Genomic DNA, 20639 nt, shown 5'->3' with positions numbered 1-20639 from the left:
TAATGTGAATCCTTTTATTTCTCCTGTCTCGTGACTGTTGAGCTGCACATAATCTCATGAGTGTTTCTTGTTTCCAGAGTTAGTGCCCAAGAGTTTATTCACTACTTTAAATGTGAAAGCAAACAAAGCTGAGAAAACCAGCTCATAGTGCCTATTTCTTGTCTCAAGCTACGTGAATATATGCAGCCAAGTGATGTATAGCTTACATCAGCAAGACCAAAGTTCAAGACTTTTCTTATCGTGTTGCAATCAGATGCCTCTTTTGTTTCCAATTCTTGGGTAGTCCCATTTCTGGCATCCTTGCTCTCAATGATCAGCAAGATCCTCAAGACTTAGGCCATTAAACGTGACTCCAGAACAGACCAGGGTTCTTCTCCAGCAGAGAGCTGCCCCCTGAGGACAGACCTGTTGGATGCTCCGATGATCCCTCCGTACACCAGCACCCCGTGCTTTCCCACGCTGCAAAACTCCTCTACAGATTCCTGCCCTGAGCACTTAACTGGGCCGAACTGTCATGTCAGTGTCTGTGAATATACCAGCAAAAGGATATGTTTTTAGTAGAATTCAGTCACAAATTGCAAGGATCCGTTGTGCAGTGTCGTTTACGTATGGCTGAGTCTGAAAGTCAGTTTCTGCACATGTGAGTGCTCGGTGGGCAAAGCACGCTGTAGGTTTTGTTCCATCTGAATTTTCTACTGAAGTGTCTCTTGATCTGGTTGGCCTGGTATTTTTATAATCATTCCTTTCTAAATGTGGATGGCCCTATCATACTGCAGCCTACAGCATGAATGCAGTTACTGTGATTAAATAAAGACAGAAAAAAAAATCCAATCTTCTACCTTGCAACTTATGATCTTCTCATTTAATATGACACGTGATAAATTTTTTTCTCTTCCCAGGATTCAGTTCTTTGGCCAAGAAATTAACTATGTATGTGTTAAGCCAGAAATAAGCCCTAGGCAATATGGCAGAGTCACTTTGTAATAAAGCAGGTCTCAATATTTGTTCCAAACTGAAGCAGAAACTTGTCTTTGAGTTAAGGTTTAGCTAACTTTCCCCATGACAATTTTTCCTTTGCCTCTATTTGAAGAGTCCACCCCCAGCTGGCTTTTGAGACAAAACCAAGATCTTTGAAAGACCAGCAGCCACATTAAAGGGAGGACAGAAACTAGTTCCACTGCAGCAAGTTAAATGGGAAAGTCTAGGTCAGGGGCTTTAATTACAAAAACGACGCTGCGTGGCTGCCCAGGTATACCTGGGGTACTTGTGTGCAGAGCCAGAGCCTGGGAAGAGCTACAGAAAGGCTCACCAGATTTCCACTGAATATGTGGTGCAGAAGGAAGTGGTCCTGAAGCCCTCTTTCCATGGGGGACTGGCTGCCATCTGTCAGCAGCAGGGGTTTGGGATCCTCTGCCCCCAGATTATTGTCTCTGCCAGGAGGATTTGGTGGGAGATGGAAGGCAGCAGATGATTGCTCGCCCTCAGCCACAAAATGTTTGCGCTCATCTCATAAAAGTAAATTCAGTTCCACAAACGAATTTGTGCAAGGTCTACCAGCACAAGCAGAGCCACTGGCTCACTGGCAGGGCTGCCCACCCCAGTGCCTCGGTTAATGTAGGAAATACTTTTAAATTCTCTATCAGACAATGGAAAAGAAGTCTAGGTGGCGAGGGGAAATAAATGCTTTTTTTGAGGGCTGTCCCTCAGCCAGTTTCAGGAGCTGCGTGGGGAGCAGAGGCTCCAGCTCAGCCCCACCAGCACGGCAGCGTTTGATGTTCGTGTTCGAAGCACCAGCCTCGAATCTTCCTTTCTGCTGCAAGCCTTTGGCACGGATTTGTTCTGGGGTGTGTGTGGCATTTCTCTTTGTGTTAAGCTATAGTGGAAGAGAGACAGGATAATGCAGCCAAAATTGGCTTTTTCTGCCCCTGGCCACTTCAGATCAATGAGAAGATCTATGGAAACCCTTAGCCTGGAGAAAATAAAGAAAAACAAAGGGAAAAAAGAAAACTCTTCTCCTGAGTGATTGCTTAAACCTCTCTGACAGCCCTGGAAATGGAATTTCACTTTCTCCTCCACGATTCCAGCACAGATTGTTTACTTTTATCTGTGGACTTGTCTTCACTGTTTCTTCACCTTGAGTTAATTGACTGATTGCCACAAGGTAGCTAGTTAACATGACTGCAAACCTGGCTGGGCGCTCCCCAGATGTTTATTGCAGTGCTGTTACCCTGAGACAAATCCTGAATTAACACCGGGGACGTATTTGAATAGAAAAACCTGTAGCATCTCTCTTACCTGTTGGTCTGAGTCAGTATAATGGATCCAGAAATGATTTTAGATATTGCAAACGTGAAGGCCAAATTCATGGCAGGGGAAATGAAGGTGACCTTTCCTGATAGATAAGGCCTTTGTAATTTTAGCAGCTCAGGTAAATCCTAGCAGGATACAAATAACGTGTTAAAATACTGATCCCTACAGTGAGGATTGCTTGAAAGCATATGGTAACTGCGTATAGCACAGGCAAGAGACTGCAGAGGAGCATCTTTAAAATAAAATAGTGAGTTTAACTACGTCTTAGCAAAAAGCAATTACCCAGGCTGAAATTTGACCCAGCCATCAGAATTAATACACCATCATTCTTGGAGAAAATGCCTTTGGATATTTAGATTTCATAAGCAGATAGAGGTCTGGTTTTATATCTCAACAGAAGGAGACAAATAGTAAATAGCGGTAGCTCTAGCAGTTGGCTTATTAGAGAAAACTATTAAAATGTCATTCTTTGTATGGCTAGTGCCATGATTCCCATCACTTCTCCAGCAGTTTAGAGCTGGATTGCAGATGTGGTTAACACCTTTGCCTGTACAGCTATGGTGTTTGCATGCATAATATAAAACATCTTGCCTGTAGACCATTTTTTTCACATGTGTAATTTGTTGTGGCTGCATAATACTATATATTTTTATTCAATCTTTTACATATAAATGAGTTTTATTGAATAAATGTTGCCATTGTCCATTCCCCACACCATATTTTAGCTCTGTAACTGTAGTGAGTTTATGATTCCTCTTCAATTCTATTGCAGTAACAAGTTTGTTTATTGCTTTTTAAATCTCCTGTGCTGACACTGTGTAAAATTAAGGACGTGGTTAAATTCTTTATTGTTTTAGACTGTTTCTAAAATTTAGCATTTCTATAACCTTGAATGTTTGGTATCACAAATCAAACGTGAGGTGTCATGGCTAGTTGGCTTTAAGGTCGTGGCAAGTTGCTGCAGTCTGCTGGCAAAGCCACTGCAGAGCTTTTAAGGTTCCCCATGCAAAGGTAATGCAGTGATCAGCTTTAATGAGTAGGACTGAAATACTGTATAAGCGTTTTCATCTATTTTTATTGTTTCTCCTTTTGTTTTATAAGTCTGCATAAATCCTAGCTGGGAATCAGTGGAGGTGTGTGGCTGGCTGTATTTGAAGATTGCCTGAGTAAGGCAACTTTTTTTTCCTGCTTGGGTGACAATATTTTGTGTTAGCGTGTATATGAAATACTAAGACCAACGCAGTGTGGATTTGAATGTGTTCGTCAGCAACTATTAATGACAGAAACTAATTACATAGCCAGTCTCAGTGCTAATGCATGTACAAATAATGCGACTATGGCAAGAGACCTCTGCAAACATTCAAAATAAAATGAAAAACCACAAGTCCTAATCCTCCTCTCCCTTGAGTCAACAGGAGTTTTGCCTTTCAGTGCAGTAGATCGTGCCTGCTATTGCTGTTTGCTCTAACCCAGTGTCATCTCTGAAAGCCACGAGCAGGTCATGGGCAAAACAGGAGAAGTGGCAGGGGTTACTCTCTTCTCTGTCTGGTGGGACTCAGGATGGTGCTGGTGCAAACTGGGGCTGGGCAGAGTCCTCATGTGCTCTTGAGGGTCAATCCCGCATTGTACTGTGGCAAGGTCAGTAGTCTTTTGGAGAAGATAAGCATTGCACAAGTTTCTGATATCCCGTGTTGGAGGCTGACAGACTTCATAAACCACTTCCAGGATCTTTGCATAATCAAGTTTTAATATAAAGTTAATTAAAATGTGATTTGTGCATTAGAAAATCTGCAATAAATGTTTAAAAATAATACCATAGTGACTAAAATTGTACTTATGTGTGTGCACACGTGTTTAAAGCCTGGGCTACAAACAGAATTCAACGTGGAGCCTTGTAATAACTGAAATGCTACCTGATAAAGCAATAGCATTTGGCTAAATCTCGGGAAGAACTTCAGTCTTTTTAATAATGTGACTGACACCATTTTCCTTTCTGTGTTTAATCTGTCAGTTGGGAAAGTTTCAATCCTTTTGCCCCCCACATATGAAAGCAGGGCTACTTTTTGGCTTTCAGGATGGTCTCTGTGGCTATTTGGCTCTGCTTCATCTGTGCCCTCTTCTTTGCCAAGTGTAGGAGTGCTCTTCCCTGCTAAAGGCAGTTACTGAACTCCCCCAGGACAGCGTGGCCTTTGCTACAAAGCATTGCATTACAGGGTCAAGAGAGGACATCAGATAAAAAACGAATCACAGCCCCTACGTTCCCAGGTAATTCAGTGTATTAAGGAAATAGAGGAATTTCTGTGGGAGTGAACAGCAACTAAATACCTGTTAAAACTAATGGCAGGGCTCCCACAGCCTCAGATGGTGTGACAGGCTGCCCATAATTCAGCTGCAGCTATTTCACCACTGCTGGTTCAGGGAAGGTTACTGTGAGGTTAGTTTATTACAAGCACAGTTATATGGAGGAATTTGGGGGAAGAAGATAAGCTTCAGGGTGAGACGAAACAGCAGAATGAGTCGATCCCTCCCTCAGGTGGGGAGCACATGGGCTGGGACCCAGTTCCTGACCACTGTGATCATCCAGAGAAGGGAAAACCAATTACTTCCAGCATCTTTGCTTTGGTATGAACGCTCGTTTTACCAAAGCAATCTAAAGTTGTTTGAATGCTAAGCTTGTTTTTTTTTTTTTTTTTTTAAATGTGCTTGTGACAAATAATGGTTTTAGCTTCAGAAGTAATGGTACTACATTATATAGTTATAGGTTGGATTTAGGTCTTTAAAATAAAACAAACTGCTTCAAAAGCTTTAACTGGAAAATACTGATGCTAGTCTGCTCTTCTTCTATATCACTTTACTTGCTGTATTATCTGCATTCCTTCCAGCAGTGCTTTAAGTGTCATGCCTAACATCTGACATGTGTTTCATTCTTCCTGTCACGCAGTATTTCAAAAAAACCACCACCACCACCACCAAAAAAAAAACAACACAGTAAATTATTTGCGTAATGTATGTGATGCTTTCTTTGGAGTAAAATTGCACTATGCTTCAGGGAGCAGCCTCTGCCTGCCGCTCAGTGATACTGTCCTGTTCACAAACCAGATCTGTCGCCCCCTGATGAAGTGTTTCATGTCTAAATTTAGTGATGGTTTATGTGGTCCACACTCGGCCTATGATCTTGACTGTTCCCCTGCTTTTGCTTTTGGTGTCTTTCCTAGAGATAAAGGTTTGACTGAAGCCCATGCAGATGGATCCATCCCAGCTGTAATATATTTGGTAGTGAGCGCAGGGAGCTCAGCACAGACTGGGAAAGCTTCCCTAGAAAGTCTGCTGGGAATATAATTAGGTGGCTTATCCAGAGTGAGCTGCATGCAGTGGCTTTCAGCCTAATTTAACTAATTAGGTTATCTTAAGTGAGTGTAAGCACAGCTTTGGCCCTGATGTAGGCGTACCTGAGGTAGAGATGCAAGCAGGGGGCAGGCAGGGAGCTGTGGTCAGGGACCTGGAGCTGCAGGAGGATGCCAGTCTACACTGGCTACCTTATAAGAGAACAACATTGAAATTAGTCAAATACAGAGACTACAGCTGCTGGGAGGATAGTTATTTTCACTGTGGATATAACCATACTTTGGAGCTGGCAAACAATGTTAAGTCAAATACTCCAGGGGTCGGGCCTAATTAAGATGTTGGTATCGGATTCTGAACTGACTATGTGGGAAAAGTGAGCCCTGCATCATTACTTGTAAGTGGCTGCGTGTGGGATAATGCACACTGATTCATGCAGGGGAAGGAGCCGTGGCACACACCGTGAGCGTTGTGTGAAGGCGGACTAACACCACCCAGCCTGAACGGAGCAGGGAGGAGCAGAGGGGCTGAGGCAGAGTTGTAACAGCTAATTGAATAATGACTTTTTTTGGACGGAATGGTGGCCTGCTGGAAGGTATTCTGCCAGCAAAGAATGAGGCCGAATTTGTCAAGTGCCTTATTCGTTGTAAATAATTCACTCTGCTCCAGCTGTGCTGCGCAGGCACTCTGCAGCAGCCTCAGAGCAAGGCCGGCCTCTGCCTCGCGCCGGTGCCGGTTCCAGAGCTGAAAACCCAGCAGAGCACTGAAATGCTTTGAAAGGTGCCCCAGCTAGCAACCGGCCTCCAAAAGTTACTTATGTTCTGGTAACGCTGCTTCTGTTGTAAAAACATACGAAATATCCTACGCTGAGGCACAGCGGGAACGTTCTGGAAAGCAGTATCTTCCTAGTGTTCAAAAGGAGGTTAGATGAGGATCCGGGCCTACAGCCCAGTGACAGCCTGACAGCCCTGCTGCTGCAGCTCCTCCTGCTCTCTGGCTTTACCTGTCCTCCCCTTCAAAGCCACATGGCCTTAACTAAATTTCTCCTAAGTCATATTCATAAATAAATAGCAAAGATTTACAGGCATTTTAGTATGGGCCTTGCTCTCAGGTTGAGAAACAGAATGAGTGATTCTGCAAAAGCCGTTTTACACAGGATTTTTCAAATCTTAACGACATTTCATTTCAGCCACATAATTTCTCCTCGGTCAAATTTTGGAGTTACTGAATAACTTATTTGAACCCTCTGTGCTTCAGAGCTTCCTGGTAGAGAAGGCGGCTATGTACAAGTGGAGAGCAGGACACCGTGTCCTGGTTTCACAGAGGCAGCCCATGTCACTTAGTGCGCTGTCCCTGTTGGTTTTCATCAGGGCATTCAAATGACCCAGTTTTCTCCTGCTTTGCTGTTGTCCTCCTTCCAACTTATAGGTATTGGTGATGTTTAGAGTCATTCTCCTTTAGGAAATGTCAGCAGCTAAGGTGACAGGACAGGTAGTGGAAATTGCTAATAGAGAAAAGCATGCAAAAAGGGCTTCTGAAGAGGCAAATGGTGCGGAGAGGTGGCAGCTGAAATAAAGATGTGAGTAACAGCAGTAGTTGTCATCATCCCATCTTCAGACCTTATCCAAGACGGGAAAAAACCCTGATACTAGTACTGCCTAATAAACACTATATAATCAGAACCTATTATAGTTTATTTCTGCTTGAAATTCAAGTGGTTTGGACTGGGGTTCATTTTATATATGCCTCTAAAGAAAGTTAATGTGTTCCCTACTTCCCCTTCCCCCTTAGTCTATACTGTATCTTAATGAATAACAGGCGTAATCACTCTGGTATCAAGATAGCCTTTTTACAGCTATGCAAATGTTCTTTGGTATATAATTTGTACATGCTTCACTCATCTATTAGCATTGTTCTTTCTAAATGAGAAAATGCAAATGTTACACCAAGGGCCCCATCTTCATAGCTTACTGAATATAATTCCTGACAGCAACATGAAGCTGTTTAGCATAATTTTCCTGTTAATAAACTGCCAATTACAGTAATTTAGTTCTTAGCTTCCCAAGACCAAAAGGTATACGGTGATTTCCAGCCCCCTCCCAATTAATGTTTCAGTTTATTATTTTGGTATGTCTGAAAAAACAGAAAAATGGAGCAGCCTCAGATGTTTAATACAAATGTGACTTCCTTTCACTAATTCAAAAGCTTTTCTCTTCTGAGAAGCAAAATGCAGTATTGAGGTTCCACACTCCCCCTTACACATGCTCATTTGTATGTGTACACCGCTAAGAACAGCATCAGAGATATCTGTATTACACATGAATGTGAGTCAGCTTGGAAAACTACCAAATTAAACTCTGTAAAAGCTGCCTAGAAACACCTGCCAGCAATGAACAACTTTTTTTTTTTTCCTCCCAGTGACTTCTGTTTGTTGTGCAAATGCTTCCCAAACTCAGACGGTTACACAGCACTTTATTAAAGTCAGTGGAAAATACTCTGAAAGAAGGGGGGGATGTTTAAGGAAATGTTTATAGTTGCTAGAAAAGACTCAGAAGTATTATATGTAGAAGCAATTATGTTCTGAGCAGCTCTTCATGCACAGTAGTTTCTGTTCAGATCTCTTCTCCACCTTTCTTATTAAAGGGAATTTGCATGAAAACAATCTTTGTTTCTTAAGAGTTTATCTGATCTTCCTGCTTATTTCCAGCTCCCTGCTCCATCTGCTCCTGAAATGATCATTCCACGTGATACAACAGAACAACTTCTGAAGCAAATTGGGCTGACTTGAATTGAGGAATAAGCAAGAGGGGATCTCTGGAATGAAAGGTCCTTCTTTCAGTGTGAGTATTGCCGGGAGAATGTGGGGAACAGGCGTTTGATGTAGGGAGATACTGAGGAAAATAACCTAGCTAGATGGAACCTTCCAGGTGGTTTGTTTTGGATACTGGCTTTTTCCCCTCCTATTTGCAGGTAGCTCAAGCACTCATACTGTGTTTTGTGATCTATTATTTGTTTCAAGAATATGCCCACAGATGCCATGAACAAATTTTGTCTCATGTAATTATATCTCAAAAAAAAAAGTCAGAGTTATTGCATCCTTCCCACAATCACATGCCTTTATCAGCCTCGACTGAGCCTCCCGTAGCCTGCAGGAGGACAGAGGCAGGCTGCAGTGATTAGACCCTGACCGTAATATTTATTAGACTTTCAGGAGGCAGGTTTGGCAGAAGAAATTTCATTGGTTGTGTAAATACTCACTTTAAAGCCTGCTCTGGCTTCTCTAAACACCTGGACTGGGCTATTTCAAAGGACTCAGCATTGGTGTCACTGGTCTAGGTAATGAAAATAAATTGACTCCTGAGGAAGTACAGTTAGGTCAATGCTAAGCAGTTATTTAAATTCCACCTTCCTGCAAGCTATGTTTAGAAATAAAGCACGGAAGCACCCGTGGGGCCGTCACCAAGTCTTATTTGCCTGGGCGCCTCCCAGTGCTTGGCAATGTCTCAGCTGAGACCTCCAGCACCTGAACCCAAATAGCAGAAATAGCCGGCCCTGCCTGCCCGCTTTTGGTAGCCGCCAGAGCAGCTGGTTTGCCCACCTGGCACCCCCTGGCTTGGTGCCTTGCTGGTATAGACAAGGGGTTCATTTTGCTTAGGGTCTGTGGCTGGATCCAGGGCCCCGCAACACGAGAACCGTGCCTGTCTTTGGAGGACGTTCAGTATGAGCCAGTTGCTATAGCGAGGTGTGGTCTTTGCCGAGAAATTGCATCTGCTTTGTGAAACTAATCCAAGTTTGAGGACCTTATGGGAGCAGGGGGCATCCTGTTCAGCTGTTTGTGTATCTTTGCTGTTGATGGCATTCGCCGTCTTGGCCAACTCCTCCCTGGTGCGATGCCTCAGGCAAGGGCTCAAAGAAGGGAGGCTCCTCCGATGGTTTGAAAGCTAAATTGAAACAACATTATTGAAGTTATTAAACTTTAAGAAGGTGCAAGTGTAAGTGCCAGCTAGTTACTTTTTGATAAGTATATGCTATTAATAGTACTTTTAAAAACTCAACTCAAGATCTGCAGCATAGGTATTCTTCAAGACACTCTTGACTATTATGAGATTAATGGATAGGGGACAGTTTGGAACTGAAACATTAATTTTAATCACATAGCTCGGTTTGTATTAATGAGAGAGAAGTGGGCGAATCCTATAGAAAGGCACTAGAATATGCACCTAAAAGGCATATGCGGTGATTATGCACTTTGTTGGAAAATTATTGCCAACTCTGAAAATAACTGACAACCGAATTTATCAGATGGACACTTTGAGAACACAGGGCAGCGCAGCAGTACATACAAAGGGATGGCCGTGCCACTTGTCTATTAGGTTAAGCAAATGCTGAAATAAATCTGAGAAGCGAAATAATTGTATTTCTTCCCCCCGGAGAGCATTATATATTCACACTGGGAATCTGCTAGGGTATATTTGCCCGTGCTTGTACAGTCTATGAGGGCTTACGACCATGTTATGTTTTTTTATACACCTGAGTGTTCAGTTGGAGCTGAATGACTGCGATTAGTCACATCACTTTTCAGTACTTCTGGTACCAGGTTTTTTGTTTATAGACTAGAGACCTAGGGCTCTGTGGTATTTCCTTGTTGGCCTCGAAGCTAGTGTGTGCTCTTCCTTTGCAGCCTGACCTCTCTCCCCTGCTCTCGCTGTGAGCTCATCGCTGTAGCCCGAGGCTGGAAAAGCCTGACAGGGGGCTGCCCTGGCTCCAGCGTCAGGTTATTAAATGAAGTGAGGAAAGAGCCCTGTGTGGGAGTGACACACCTGGGGGCACTGCCTCTTCACCTATAAGCATTACATCTATCGGGTACCAGCCTGAGGACCAGGAGCCCTGCGCACAGTGCTAACATTGCTTCACTCGTCAGACAGCCCAGAGGTGATTTAACGTGATGGGGTGGGATGAGCTTTCATCAATAGGAAGCCTACAAATGTTAGTAGTTATAATTAGGAGATGTGCTAACCCTCCTATTAACCTGATTGATGGGAAGGCTTGATTAAGCAGAAAACTGATTTTTCCCCAACTGGCTGTAACAGAAGATCAGTTTGGTTTGAAATGGGAATTATAAGGAGTGCGTGTTTTTGGTTATCCCTTTAACCAATAAACAACTGGCTAGGTGCATCTTCAAATGTTTATAGTGAGGAAAGAAACCCCAAAAAATGTGAAGATGTGTGTTCTAGGAGGGCAACAATTTTTAGTCCTACAGCTAGGGCTACAATGCAGAGCAGGGATGGACAAGCCCTCCGCATCTGTCCCAGCGTCGAGCAAAGCTTACTGATACTGCGCCATTCTCACCGGCTATCAAATTTAGGGCATGTCTGTCCTTCCAAAAGGACAAGGTCATTTTAAAACCGGGAGCAGGAGAACCACATAAAAAGCTGATTATACCAGTGAACCAATACAGGCATGTAATTTGGGACCCATGCTGGTATTTGCACAGTCCCGAGCTCTCTGTACCACCTTGGGTCAATGCTATTTCCAACGTCTCTGTAGTGTCCTCCATGGTGCTGCGAAGATGTGCCCTCGCTGACCTAACGGAGTGATAAAGAAATCTGCTCTGTTTAATGCAATTCTGGGGGAAAATGGCCACTTTTCAAAAATAAAATGGTTTCTGCTAAAGGTTTACCGCCGTACAAATGCAGTGGTGATGCAGCTGTAGTGAGGCTGAATGGCTCTTCACAATGCAAAGTTTCTGAGCTAAAGAAGAGCTCGTGTGCCTGAAAGCTTTTTGTTCTTCAGCTACATTCACTGGGTTAATAAAAGATTGTGGCTCTCCATGCAAACCTCACTGCCTGTGCCATGAATTGAACTCCTGTGTCCAAAAGAACTTGATGTTGACCTTAAAAACTTGAAAACCTGTTAATATTAGGCACCCTGGAGTTGATATATAGAGCTGAGGTGGATCAGGTTTTACTTATATACAGGCAAACAAAGCTCTGTAACATAATCAAAGGGCAAAAATTAGCTCTAAGTAGATGCAATAGAGCCCGCAATGATAGTCATTGGATGGCACTTGGTCTCATTGTTATTTATGTACTATTTGAAGCCACAATAATATTCAAGTCACCCTCACTACAGCACTGCATTTTGACAGCAATTCACAAACATTTATGAATTAAGCTGAACATTTCTCCAATACCAACCTTTCCTGAACCGACCTGCAAATGGAGATTAAAGGCAATGAGAAGCGTATTGCAGTTCAAGCATATAAAAGCCTCATTGCCAGTCCAGGACTTGGGGAAAAAATAAATAAATTTGGACCATTCATTTGTTGCAGACCCATGAATGAATTATCACAAGTGACTTTTGTGGTCTGTGCCCTATCACTTGGAAATTATACTAATAGGGGTAAAAAAGAAGGATCAAGAGGAAAACGTCCAAAAGGACCTTGCAAAGCTCTCTGAATGTGGGCTTAGAGTGATGGAGAGGATCTGGGCTTATGTGCTGGAAAAATAAATAAATAAATAAATTGTACCCTAAGGTAATCTTATATCTCACCAGTTAGCTGTCAAAATTCATGTGATGCAACTTCCAGGGATTATTTTTGTGTAAAAATAAGTGCAAGGTGGGAATCAACACACAACAAAATAAGCAGCAGAGCAACGTGGTGACAGTCAACATATAGTGTGTGTTGACAGGTGTTGGTTTTTATATACGAATATATATGTGTATATATATATAAATATATATATTTGTGAGGAAACTAAGCAGACCTCCTTACCGGGCATGCATTTGTGACTGCAGCTGGTTTTCAGAGCGAGCTAAAGCCCAAAGCTTGGCAGATGCTGGCTGGGGACAGTGCCGCGGGCAGGCTGCAGGACTCAGCCGTGCCAGAGCTGACTGCAACACACCAAGCACCTGGCAGGCCAAGTCGTTTTAAAGAGTCCTTTGCATGCAATTGCTACAGTTTTACTTCTCTGAGCTTTCAACATGCAAAAGTCAAATATAGGAAGGTTGTTTTTTTTGCTTAAGTCGCAGGAACTCATGAGTGCAGACTTAATTCCCCCAAATATACAGACAAAATACTCGCTTACCATCTTAACGATGCCTTTGGGAAAGCTGGCCAAGTCAGACAGTAACGTTCAGTAAATCCTTGTTATCTATGCTTGCTTTGCTAATGAGCCTGAGTATCGTATTTAAATCCCTGTAGTTGCATCTCATATATTGGCTGGTGCAAAAATAAAATATTTTCGTTCGGCATTTGGCGTATATCATGGGCAGCTCCGCTGTGCTCCAGAAATGCCTCTCCTGTTATTAGCACAGTGCAAGCCTTCGAAGGGTCACTGTGATGAATAGGATGGTGGAGGCCATGGGAGAGCAACATTTCAAACAAAAAATGTTATAGCTATTGGAGGGTAATTGAGATACTATGTGTTTACACAGGTCTGTCTTGGAAATGCTCCTTTTGTGAATGCTAAGTTTGATTAAGAGCTTTCCTTTTTGAATCAGGGCGAAGGCGAAGTCAAAGAGCAAAGGAGGCTGGAAAAATAAAGCAGGACGTTTCCAGTACAGCCCGGCCAGTGGGGAGCTGCGGATATCGGTCAAGGTAAGAAGGATGCAACTCCGTTGTGGAGGGGGATTTCTTACACACCTTGTGTGATTTTTATCACAAACCATTTACTTTTGATTGAATTTGTGCTGTGTTATGCAGAATATTATAAGCAACGTTGTGCTAAAGTATTATTTATAGTAGACAAACTTCAGGAACAAACATTCGTTGGGCAAGGCTCTCCTTCACCTAAGTGTTTTGCTGCTTTTTCAAGCTGAGTTAAGAGGTACAAAATAGTATCTACAGATTTGCGGAGGTCTGCGTCCCCTTCAGGTCATTAGTAAAATCAACAGTCTCCAAACAACAGTTTGGTTGGTTGAGTTGAGTTTTGAGAGAGGTGTTTGCCCTCCAAGTCCTGAGCTGGGTTTGCAGTGGGGAATGCAATAGGATTTCAGAGGAAAACCATCCAGACAGCATAGAGAACAGTCATAGTTTTAGCTGCCAACCTTTAGGGATCCTTCTTGACTGGACCAGAGCGAACGGTGAGAGTGGTTACGAAGAGCTGCTCCCAGTGCTCGCAGGGAAGGTGTGCTTTAAAACAGGTTGTTGGTTCTGGAAACAGGGACTTCTCTTTGTAGGCAGGAGCTTTTATGGCCTGCTGCCTCATTATCTCAGTAACTTATTACAGTTTTATGTCTGTGTTGTGCTGCAAATGGACTGCCCGTAATCCCCTTTTTATAGACTTAATCTGGCTGGTGATAAATGCCTGCAGTGTGAGGGAAGCATCTTCCCCTTGGTGGTGGGCACACAGTGCGAGCAACTTTTGGCAAGCTGAGACCTTCCCCCCTGCCCCCCCCAGTCTGTGTTTTAAAATCCCCTCTGTTCCAACCTGACTTTAAGGAGGTGTTGGTATTGACATTTCAGTCTGAAATACAGCCGCGTGTTTTCTCCTGGAAAGATCAGCGCCAGCTGTCATAGCTGCAGGCTTCTGCGTGTGCACAGCGATGATCAAATTAACATCCCTTTTGGTACCTGGAACTTAACATCGAATGAGTCTCCAAAACCGGTTTTTGGAGATTTTGGTAGCTTAGCCGCTTGCTGAGGTAGGCTGGATGAATATTAGAGATTGTCTTCTCAAACGTTCTGTGAAATAACCGTTACAATTTCACATCCCCTGTACACACAAGCTAGTTAATTTGTTTTCAGTGAACATTTGTATGAGTGAATTATTCACCTATCTGCAATATTTATCTTTACAATGGCTAGACAATTCAGCCCTGTGTGGAGATGTGCCTCTGTGTGAATTCATAAATCCCCGATCACTGGCAGGACATTTTCTGCAGGAGCTGATGATCTATTTATTCTCTCTTTTCGCCTCTCCAAAGGTTAGCCTGGGCCCTCTTGCTTTGACACGAACTGCAAGCAAACAACTTGTATAATATTTTACTACTTCCTAGTTTGAATATAAAGCTCTGACAATGCTCTCTGTAACTCCAGCTTGTCTGTTTCACAGCTCTCTTGGCTGATTATAAGGCAGCAATTTTATGTGATTTTTTTCCTCGCGCGCAGCAGATGTAATGAGCAGAGAGGATTATGTGATGAGCTGAAATGACTGAGGTATGTAAGGAATTGAAAATGCAGATTCGGAGCCTTTGGTGCTATTAGCGGTCAGTTGGGAGCCTGCTAGCAGAGGGCTAACTCTTTTGGGGGTGTGCTGCTTCTGTTTGAAGGTGTTTGGAGCTCTAGGACAGTAAGACAGCACAAAGAGGATACAGAGGGCCATAAAATTGCCAGTAAGGATATTGGAAATCAGTGTAAATGTAGGTGCAGATAAACGCTGCTCGATTCCCCCGTTGGTGCCCGGGGAATCGTGATGGCCAAAACTGGCCTCGCTCACCGCAGGGCTGGGATTGCCCTGGGCTGGGCTTCTCTGCCAGGGAAGCTGCTGGGATGGCTCTGTGGTTTGGTGGCCACTGCTTTTCCTAGGGGATACCAGGAGGAGTATTAGTGGCAACTGCTAGTTGCCTAAGCCAATGGTTCAGAAAATTCTTACGAGAGTCTGGGTTTTAAAGAACAGCAAGGACCTCACTTGAATGGCATTCCTCTGCGGTCATTTACAAAGCTCTTCTTTGCCGGGGAAGACCCACCATGACAAACAGGACAGACTCCATTTTACTGGTCTGGAGATTTGGGGCTGGATCTCAGCTTGGATGAACTAGATCAGTTCCAGTAAACCGAGCAGTAATTTCCATAACTTTAGGAAGTACTCCTGAATAGCCGTGTCTCCGAAGAGCAAATTTGCCAAAGTATTTACTTAAGAAAATGCATCCTTTGGATAGACCAACATTTACCGAAGTGCTAAGGATTGAGTAGTGCACTACTACTATGTGCTGCGTGAGTGATAGCTTTCACTAACAGTCACTAAATGTTGAAGTCTCACTTCTTTTTTTTCTAATTGCTGAAATGTGGCATACCAAGAATGATCCCAGAATTTCTCTCCTAAGAATCTCTTCCTTGATGTGTTTTCTTCAACCCTTCCCAGAATGAGAAAAGAATGTTACTCTGCAACAAGGGAGTTTTCTTCGTCTGCACAGGAGAGGTTGTATTTGCCCCAGCTTTAAATTATTCTGAAATGACTCACAAATCTTACCTTGAAAGTGAAGTGGTTCGCTACATTGAAGTCTTGAGAAGAAAGCAGCTAAAATACTGTAACCTTTTTCCACTGATTTTAGGATTTAAGTTCTGCTAATGCATGTGTTAATGTCTACGTGAAGAATAAAATGCTTTACTCTTGAACTTTAATACCTGAAAGTGAGAATAGTGGAGCTGCAGTTATAGTCACACAGCAGAAATGATCGTAGCCACTGGCTCTAACTCTTAAATACGCAGAAAATAACCTGGTATGGAGTAGATAAGTCTTCTACTGGTACGGGAGAGGTCCAGAAATGGAAGAGTCTAAATGAAAGTTGCCAAGGATGAATTAGGCAACAGCTTCCTAACCTGTATAATTTTGTTATCTGAGCTATAGTCTGTGGTGTGCACCCATCTACGCTGCTCTAATTAGAAGGATATCTAACGGAGCGCTGTGACACTGCTAACAGGAAGACTGGAGTTTTAGGTGAACACACAAATTAGCTTTGAAGTTTCCTGCAGTCCTAAAGATTTTATGTTAATTTTCCATTTCTGCTAAGGCATATTTGCATTTTGCATGACAGTTTAGCTCTAATCATTTGTCAGTTAGTGCCAATCTGTTATCACCGGGGTAGAGCCACCAGCTTAGAAACCTTTTAATCCTGCTGTGCCCATTGTCTTAAATGGGCCTCCAGGGGGGTCTTGGGGACTGAACGTGGATATGGCAGGGCAGGAAAGGCATTAAGGCACCAGCGTGACCCAGGGAACTGCCCAGGCTGTCTGCAAAACGCTGTAGGCATAGCATCAGACCAATAAATCATTGCACGAGCATGTTAGCTCTCCCTCTTGTTTTCCAATTTGCTGTACAGAATATGCTGACCTTAAGCAGGAGGGCTTTTGTAACCCCTGGTTTTGGCAACAGTTAGAGAAGTCTATTGGTACTTACCAGAAATATCAGTTACAGGAACAGCTCTTCCTTTGGTAACTGCCATTCAGAAACGAAGGAGCACACCGAGAGTAACTTCAGAGCATAAATTCTCTGGGTGTCTCCTCTCTCCAGCCAGGTCCAGTTCTTGTTTTGGAGGCTGGCAGAAAGTTTTTGCTCCATGTTTCTTCTGCAGTGTGGAAATCCAAGTTCTTTTATCAAGCAGTTAAAAACGTGGCACCTCCGTGACCTCTCTCTCATTTATTTGTCAGACTTTTTGTCTGGTGCTGCATGGTGTCCGCCCTCCCCTGAGCTGTCTGCACCCACCCTCAGGGCACAGACTTCCTTTGCTTTTCCAGACTGTCCCCTTTGACTCAGTCCCACCTCTTGGTGTGCCTGTGCATTGCCTCACCCTACAAGTCTTGCTGCGGGCTCACTTTCACAAGGCGGCAGCAGACCTCGAGCCTGTCCTTGGATCCCGGCACCCCACTACCTTATTCCAGCCATGCCCCCAGCTTAGCACTTGAGGACGTCTTGTGTCCCCCCAGCTGCTGCACTTTGACCTCCATCTGTCCAAAGCTCTCTTCTGCTAATTCCCTCAAAAACTCTAACCGGGGTTTGTCTTTCTGCCTAAGCCTCCCCAGCCCTGCAACGCAAAAGTCTTCCTCTAGGCCTTTGGTCACAGCCTGAATCCCTCCAGACCGCATATAACCAAGATGTTTCCTTCCTTGCAATGCCTCTTCTTCGTCCCTCCTCTGCAGGCAACCTGTCTGCTGCTGCAGCAGGAAAATGTCTCCTGACCCCTTCTTGTGGGTGCAGCCCTATTTGTCACCTGCACGTTTCCCTACCTCACTGTGCAGTCTGTTTGCAGACTGTGAAACAGTTCATGCAAGCTCGCAGTTCCTCCTTCCCACAGCCCTAATTGAATTTTAACCAGCTGCTGTCACAGCCCGGGCCTCATTTGTTAGCCAATTCCTTGTCCAATTGATTATTTCACTAGCCTTGCTGTTTTAACAGCCTTATTGAAGTTCATGTAAATCATATCTCCGATTTCACTCCTGTACTCTCTTGCTGTCCCTTTCGCAGAGATATGAATCAAACATTAATATTGATCAGCATTTAATGCCAGACACAAAGGAAAATTTGCTTTCATGTAATATGAAATATTAATAAAACATTAATGAGGGCAAAGGAGAAGGCTGCAAACATGATAGCCAGCTCATCTCTTTCCTCCAGCTCTAATACGGCATTAAGACATGTCTGCATTATGTGGCGGCCTGGGCTTTCAGCCTACATTGAAATTTAGATTTGATTTCTAAGTCCAGCTTGGGAAAAGTCAGGGGACTTATCGCTCGAAAAGATTGACTGAGGCATCTCAGGTGCTTTTATCCTCTGTACACACAGGATGGCTCCTCCAATACTGTACTCTGAATTTTAACATCAAACGTTTTATCAGAGTTGGACTGTGTTAATCACATTCAAATGCCGTGACTCATTTAACCGGACACTTTACCCGTATTCTGGTATGTGTTCCGCATGAAGTCATATTTCTGATGGTGTGAACTGCTGCTCAAAAAGCAGCAACTGAGATCAAGTAGTCCAAGGGACTTCGACAGATGAGTCCCAGTTTTGATTTTGGATATTGGGCTTGTTTTAGGTTATTCCTTAGGAAATTCTGATGTATAACTCAAATGCAGTTAAGTGCCTTCTCATTACTCTCCTATTAGCTCAAGAGTGCAGTGAGGAGGAGAAAATCATGAGTTCAGGTGTAGAGAAAAGAACCAGAAGTTAAATGCAGCTGAACGTGCTTGGAGAATTTGAAAATAAAGAAGGTGAAGTGAGATGTAAAACGTGCCTTTGATCTGAGCTCTAGCCACGGCAGGAGATCACATCTGAGTTGCACCAAGACAGGCAGTGCTCGCTCTCTCTGGGTAAAGGTAATCAGGGATAAAGCAAAGAGAAAATAGAAGGGTAGGAAAAAAAAAAAGAAAAACAAGAGGGCAATATAGGATGAGAAGAACGGAAGACCAGGAGATGACTGAGAACACGAGCATGTCTATAAAGGAAAGAGACCTCAGAGTACTATGTTGTGAAATCAGTTTGTTCAGTGCAGATTGCAGAGTGACTCCTCCGGATAAATCCATTTACTTGGGTGTACAAAGGCATAGCTGAATGCAATTCTGGTGCTCTGGGTTTGGTGCTCTCCTCGGTTATGCCTCACTTGGATGTTGTTTATGCAAGAGAGAAGAAGCTGTAATCCGAGAGCAATTGTCAACTAATAACAGGATATAAGATAAGTAGGGCTAAGAAGATTGAGAGCCACCTAATCTGGAGATCTATCATACTTCAAACATCAGTTCTTGCCAGGAAGAAGAGCCACTCTTACCCCCGTTTTTTTCATGATGAACTTTGAAGATGTTTCAGTGTTTACCAGTATCTGCTGATTGTTTGATCTCAAGTTAAGTGTAGCCCCTGCTAGATTTATGAGCTGCTGAAAGAAAGAGAAGCAGAGTTATATTTCTACCACGCTATAGAGAACTAGAGATACTGCAGTCTTCTAAATCATCATCGCTTGTTAGGAAAACTTTCATTTTCACTGCTGCTGGATGACAGTTTGTTTTAATTTTGCTTTCTAAGTATCCTCTCCATCAATGACCTTCACCCTGTGTAAGTGGGAATATAAAGCAATTGACATGAAATCAATATTAATTCAGGAGCGTGTAGGGCTTTTTCCTCCTTTTGTAACAGATACTTATCAGGGTGTTACAACCTGGCGGTCTGCAGCCATTGAGCTTCTGAACTCAGGACTGTGCAGCACTCAGAGGGGTGCTCTGAATGAGCACAGGCAGTGTTGCCTGGGCCACGGCTGTGTTGTGTGCTTGACTATGGACCAAGAAAAAATGTCAGTTTTCTTGTTGTGTTTCATCAAAAAAGCAATCGCTGCACTTATTTCCAGGACTCAGACTAACCGCTCCAAACTTCACAGCTGTTTCACTCTGAAATTTGTTCAGGAACCACTTGGTTTGGCCAACGTTTGAGTAGAATATGTCTGATATGGTTTTATTTTGTTTCGTTTTAGGAAGAAGTGCAGGTAGATAAAAATATAGTGCTTTTGTTTGTATTTAATGGGACTAAAGCAGAGTTTGTCACTTGTGAACCTAGGATCAAGACTAGATTTTTCAACCACTACAGCAGATCAAATTTTAGTGGAAGATCAAGCAGATGTTGCTGGGATTTTATTGAGATTTATTGAGAACACCAGTGATGTGGGAGACAAAAGCTGACACGTGGATCAGTGCAGCATTGGAGTCACGGCAGGATGTTACATCAGCTGGCTCTGCAGAAGACTAAGCTATGAGCAGTTTCATATTTAAAGACATGAATGTGCTATTCCATGTAGCTTTGAAACAGGTAACATTGGAAGAGTTTCAAGAAGAGTTTCATTGGAAGAGTTTTGCTTTGCAAAGAGCAATGAGCTAAGGTGATTTTAGGGTCAACATTTTAGGAGATTGAAGGAAGATACGGCTGTGGTGCAGATAACAGTGGAAAACCTTCCAGACTTTTATCAAGAACTAACCCAAGCAGTTAGCCTTGAACACAACGGCTTGAGCTCAGGAGATTTGGGGTTTATTTCTGACATTGCAACTTATTTTAAACAGTGAACAAGCCTTTTTATTGCTCCCCGCCTCATTTTCCCCTGCTTAAAAAAGGCAGTCATGGTATGACCTCCCTTTATAACATACTCGTTACATATTTCATAAGCGTGCAATAAAAGTTTAGTTCTATTTGTTGCACCTATGAAAAGCTTTTCCAGTAGCTATAGCCAATGATGAAAAAAAGACGCATCATCCAGGGGGCTGGATGCTCAGTATGTCTCTTGTCAGTGCG

General features: G+C 43.2%; 1 protein-coding gene across 3 annotated transcripts in view; it reads left to right on the top strand.

Annotated features, from left to right (window-relative positions):
* Nucleotides 1-20639, top strand: part of FSTL4 (follistatin like 4) — a 363109-nt gene that overhangs the window by 86465 nt on the left and 256005 nt on the right. For all 3 annotated transcript variants that reach the window (XM_080555475.1, XM_080555473.1, XM_080555474.1), the window contains 2 exons: nt 8360-8492; nt 13156-13252. The gene's annotated coding sequence lies outside the window, so the exon portion shown is untranslated. The remainder of the gene's footprint in view (nt 1-8359; nt 8493-13155; nt 13253-20639) is intronic.

This window comes from Anser brachyrhynchus, assembly GCF_964034855.1.
Source record: "Anser brachyrhynchus genome assembly, chromosome: 14".
NCBI lineage: Eukaryota > Metazoa > Chordata > Aves > Anseriformes > Anatidae > Anser > Anser brachyrhynchus.
The sequence above is the reverse complement of the archived record's forward strand: the minus strand, read 5'-3'. Positions and strand labels throughout refer to the sequence as shown.